Raw genomic sequence first — 5,801 nt, forward strand, 5'->3', positions numbered from 1 at the left:
TGTGTGTGTGTGTGTGTGTGTGTGTGTGTGTGTGAGAGAGAGTGTGTGTGAGTGTGTGTGTGTGTTTGTGTGTATGTGAGTGTGTGTGTGTGTGTGTGTGTGTGTGAGTGTGTGTGTGTGTGTGTGTGTGTGTGTGTGTGTGTGTGAGTGTGTGTGTGTGTGTGTGTGTGTGTGTGTGTGTGTGTGTGTGTGTGTGTGTGTGTGTGTGTGTGTGTGTGTGTGTGTGTGTGTGTGTGTGTGTGTGTGTGTGTGTGTGTAAGAGAGAAAGAAAGAAAGATTTCCTACCTGCACTCAACATATCTAATTTTAGCAAACATTAGACTTATTGTATTGAAGGGTACGTGACGAGAGAGGAAGGGGAAAACAAGGGAAGAGAAGGGAAGAGAAGGGAAAGGAAGGGGAAGGAGGAGAAGGAAAGAGAAGGGAAGAGAAGGGAAGGGAAGAGAATGGAAGAGAGGGAAAGAGAATGGAGGAGGAAGGGGAGAGAAGAGAAGGGAAGAAGAGAAGAGGTAGGGAAGAGGAAGGGAAGAGAAAGGAAAAAGAGGGGAAAGGATATTTTTGAATAATTATCAAGGAGAAGGGACGTTTAACTGACGGACCGCTTTGCTGTAACCAAAGAATTAAATTTCAATCATGTAGCTACAAGGAAACCTACTAAGTATTTCAGCGGCTTTGACCTATCTTTTTTCGCTCATATTCCCGAAATAACCATTCACATCAGCATGATATATTAGCACAGCCTAATTCACACCCTGCCCTAATTTTTGACGTTATAGTGCATTCACAAATGTATTTAATTACGGCGTTTACTCCTGATATTAAGTGTGTCGTAGCCGACACCCGTGAAATAAATCAAATAAGTGAAGTTGTGATGTCATCACAAACTACCTCGTGTATCCCATCCTCCTCCCCTTCCCTCCCACTATTACTCTCGTCGTGTTAATGCTCTTCGATCACTCAGGAAGCATCGGGAGGAGGGGAGATTGGTGGTTTACGTCGACGAGACGTGATTTACTACCCGAGTGCACCACAGTAAATAGTGGGTGGACACAACACAAACTAACACCAGTGCCATCTTCAGCCGTCAAGTGCCCCTTGGGGAGGGTGAGCGCTTTGTGGTAGTAGCAGGTGGCACAGATGAGGGATTCATTGACGAATCATTTCTGTGCTACCCTGCCAAGAAGAAAACAGGAGACTACCATGGTGAAATGAACAGCGCCCTATTCATTAGCTGGCTGACATCACAGCTTTTGCCGGCGCTCGTTGAGCCATCGGTGGTGGTGCTTGACAACGCACCCTACCACAGTCAGCTGACCGAGGAGACCCGTTGCCCCACCACTGCCACAAGAAAAGCGGAGATCATGAAATGGTTGGAGTGCCGCAGCCTACCATTCCCAACACATGCTACACGCCCTGAGTTGCTACTGATCTTCAAGGAGAATCGGCCCGAGCCACGCTACACGGATGACGAAATTATCCGATCATGGGTTCATGAGGTCATCCGTTTGCCACCAGCTCATCCAGAATTAAACGCCATCGAACAAGTGTGGGGCTGCATGAAGCAACACGTGCGTTCAACGTTGCAGCGGTTCACTCGGGCAGACCTGCAAGCGCGGCTCCAGGAGGCAAAGCTTATCGCAACCAAGGAGGTGTGGGCGGCTGCTGTCAGAAGGTCCAGATCGTTCGAAGAAAAGTACTGGTCATCGGACAACATACATGAAAGTGTGGAACCCGTCATCATCACCATGGACAGCGATGACGAGGATGAACTGCTTATCCATAGTGGTATGGAATGAAATAAAATGCATGTCCAGTTATTATCATAATTTCCCTATCCATCATATGTATGAACATGTTATTGAATTCCCTCTCCGTGTGCATGGTATTCAATTATTATTACATGTTTGTTTTTAGAGAGAGAGAGAGAGAGAGAGAGAGAGAGAGAGAGAGAGAGAGAGAGAGAGAGAGAGAGAGAGAGGAGGGAGGAAATGGAGAGGAAGGAGGGAAGGGGAGGAGGATGGGATACATGAGGTAGTTTGTGATAACGTCACAACTTCACTTGTTTGATTTACTTCACGGATGTCGGCAGCGAGACATTTGATGTCAAGAGTAAACGCCGTAAATAAATACACTTGTGAATGCACTATAACGTAAAAAATTAGGGCAGGGTGTGAATTAAACTGTGCTAATATATTATGCTGATGTGAATGGTTATTTCGGAAATATGAGCGAAAAACGATGGGTCAAAGCGGCTGAAATACTTAGTAGCCTGCTTCGCGGATCCGCAACCCATGTTTCAGTCGGTTCCTACCAAAACAGTGGCAGTGGGAGAAAGATACATAAACTCTCTCATTTCTTTTATCAAGCAAATGCTCGGATCATCAGGGTGCGTGGCAGTCACTGGAACTTGTGATGGAACGATACAACATTTTCTAACGATCCGATACGAATCCTGATATTGGTCTAAACTTCCGACCCCGATACGAGTTCGGTTCCGATATAAGTCCCGATACTGCTCTAAACTTCCGATTCCGGTACGAGCCCGATTCCGATACGAGTCCCGATACTGACCTAAACTTTTTATTCCGATACGAGTCCCAATACTGTTCTAAACTTCTGATTCCGATACTAGTCTGATTCCGATACCTGTGCAATGTATAATATAATTTATGGTTATTTTCAGGCCCAGGTTTGGGAAGCAAATACTTTGTGAACAAAGTACATTTAATAATTATTTATCGAAATCGGAAGTTTACAGCAGTATCGGGGCTCGTATCGGAATCGTTAAATTTTTTCTATCATTACATCAGTATTTGGAACCCTTTGTGAATCGAACTCCTACCAGTGCAAGGCACAAGCTCTTGTTAACATAAGGAATGGATGGAAAAATAAATTCATTTAGGAAGACAAAGAAGACAATTATGGAAGAGACAAAGGCAATGATAACGACGGTAGGGGGGGGGATGATGACAATGGCAAATGAGGGGCTATTAGCGACGTGGCGTGACACTTGTGACATCACGATATCACTGAATACGTCACTAAATTCTACGTCACCACTATTACCATTGCGACCTCCTCCTCCTCCTCCTCCTCCTCCTCCTCCTCCTCCTCCTCTTCCTCCTTTAATACAACCACTACCACCACCAGCAACAACAGGAACACTATCACCACCACCGCAACCACAACCAACGCTAACTCCTCAGTCTCCCCTCCCACCTTCACCATAACCACTTCCACCACAACCATCACTACCACCTACCACCCCTACCACCACCACCACCCCTACCACCACCACCACGACCGGTGGGTGCATTTCTAGTTGTCAACCTTCCTCGTGATGGAAGTGAAGTCGAACCGCCAATAACAAGGACAACAAGGAAACTGTACACCCTTCACCCAAGTAACCTCACATACCTACACACACACACGCACACATACACACACACACACACACACACACACACACACACACACACACACACACACACACACACACACACACACACACACACACACACACACACACACACACACACTCACACACACACAAATCACTATGTATATACCAGGAGCAGGAATGCATACAAGAAGACAGAATTTACAGACATTCTACAGTCGTACATATACACCCACTCACCCACTACATGCATCCGTGTGTGTGTGTGTGTGTGTGTGTGTGTGTGTGTGTGTGTGTGTGTGTGTGTGTGTGTGTGTGTGTAAATGAAGTGTAAGTAAAAGTGTGTATGTGTGTGTGTGTGTGTAAAAAAGTGTAAGTAAAATGTGAGTGCGTATGTGTGTGTGTATAAATAAAGTGTAAGTAAAAAGTGTATGTGTGTGTGTGTGTGTGTGTGTGTGTGTGTGTGTGTGTGTGTGCATGTGTTCAGCAAGAAAGAAAGAGAGAGAGAGAGAGAGAGAGAGAGAGAGAGAGAGAGAGAGAGAGAGAGAGAGAGAGAGAGAGAGAGAGAGAGAGAGAGAGAGAGAGAGAGAGAGAGAGAGAGAGAGAGAGAGAGAGAGAGAGAGAGAGAGAGAGAGAGAGAGAGCGCGAGGGAGAGCGACGGCGGAGGTAAGGGTGATCGGAGACAAACGCAAATATGGCGCAAACAATAGAAATGTGACTCGAAAAGGACGGCGACAAACAATAGCTATTGCAAAGACAGAAACAGAAAATTGTCACAATAGGGGAGGAGGAAGAGGTGGGGAAGCTGGAGGAGGAAGAGGACGAAGAAGGAAGGAGGTGGAGGAGGAGCAGGAAAGAGGAGCAGGAGGCAGAGGACGAGAAAGGAAGAGGTGGGGGGGCTGAGGAAGGATAAAAAAGAGGGTCAGGAGGAACAGGACGAGGTGAAAGAAGAGAATGTGGAAGGGGAGGAGGAAGAGGGTGAAGAGGAGAACGCGGAAGGGGAGGAGGAAGAGGGCGAGGAGGAGAGAAAAGATGTCGATGAGGAGGAGTAATAGAAAGGAGGAAGAAGAAAGAGGAATAGGATGCGAGCGAGGAGGGTGAGGTGTATGAGGAAAAACGAAGAAAGAAGAGGAAGAGGAATAGAAGAATAAGAGGATGGAAAGGGAGGGAGAGAAGAAGAGGATGAAAAGGAAGGGAATGGGAAGAAAAACGAATATAGGAGGAGTGTGAGGAGAGGAAGGAAGAAGACAAAAAAGAGAGGGAAGAGGGAGATAACGAGGAGATGAGGAACAGAGGGAGGAAAAGATGAGAAGCAGGAAAAGCGAATGGAGGAGGATGAGGAGGAAGAGGAGAAGGAGGAGGGAGAGGAGTAGAAGGGGGAGGAGGATGGGGGAGTGATAGGGTGGTGTTGGTGGTGTTGGGAGTGGGGAAAGTCTGTTCCATTGTTCATCGCCACTCCTTCATTCATTCATTCGTTCTTGTTCCCAATTGTTCACCTTTGCATCGGAGCGGGAGCCACGCGGGATCAGGCGTGACCTGGATCTGACGTCATTCCGTGACGTCATGATGACGTAATTGAGTCGTGTGATCTGACTGGTTGCGGAAAATACATTCGTGTTTTTTAAGAACACAAAAAAGGAGACTGTAAGAGACCATAGGGCCTACACTAGGCAGTTCCATGTCCATTACCATCTACCAATACTATAAATAAAGTTATCTTCTCTTTACTCACTCTCTCGCCTAGCGATTTTACCAAGCCGGGAAGAGACAGACACCATATAAGGTCAATGGTTTCATTAGAAAACGGAGGTGCCAATTCGCATTATCATTGCTTTCTATTTCCCCCTGTCCTTCTTGTTCCACACACCATCCTTGCACACTTTATGACTCCCTCCTTGAACCATCCCTATTCCTCCTCCACACCCAGCTCTACTCTACCCTTTACTCCCTCCCACTCCTCCTTCAGCTTCTTTCCGTACTCCTTCTCCTTTTCCTTCTCATTCAAAGAGTTCACTCTAAGAACCTCCCTACCTTTTGTCCCTTTCCTCTTCCTCCATCTATCCTCCACTTTCAACTTACCTTCCACCAAAAAATTATCTGATATTCCCCCACCCTCTCCCCTTAGCACATGTACATCCTTAACTCTTCCTATCATAATCCTATTTACCACTACATAATCCATTAGCGCTCTATCTACCACCCTTCCCTCCACCACCCTCTCCCATGTGTACTTATGCTTGACTTTCTTCCGAAACACTGTATTTGCTACCATCAACTCTCTTTCTAGACACATTTCCACCATCAACTCTCCACTACGATTCTTTCCTGGAACTCCACATTTCCCAACCACTCCATCGATTGGACCATTTCCCACCCTAGCATTAAGGTCTCCCAGTACTAT

General features: G+C 46.4%; 1 pseudogene; it reads left to right on the top strand.

Moving 5' to 3' along the window:
• The first annotated feature begins 929 nt into the window (after positions 1-929).
• On the top strand, positions 930-1,796 carry LOC143023977 (uncharacterized; annotated as a pseudogene).
• Positions 1,797-5,801: the final 4,005 nt, after the last annotated feature.

This window comes from Oratosquilla oratoria, unplaced genomic scaffold (genome assembly GCF_046742065.1).
Source record: "Oratosquilla oratoria isolate Oo_2021 unplaced genomic scaffold, ASM4674206v1 SCAFFOLD74, whole genome shotgun sequence".
Classification (NCBI taxonomy): Eukaryota; Metazoa; Arthropoda; class Malacostraca; order Stomatopoda; family Squillidae; genus Oratosquilla; species Oratosquilla oratoria.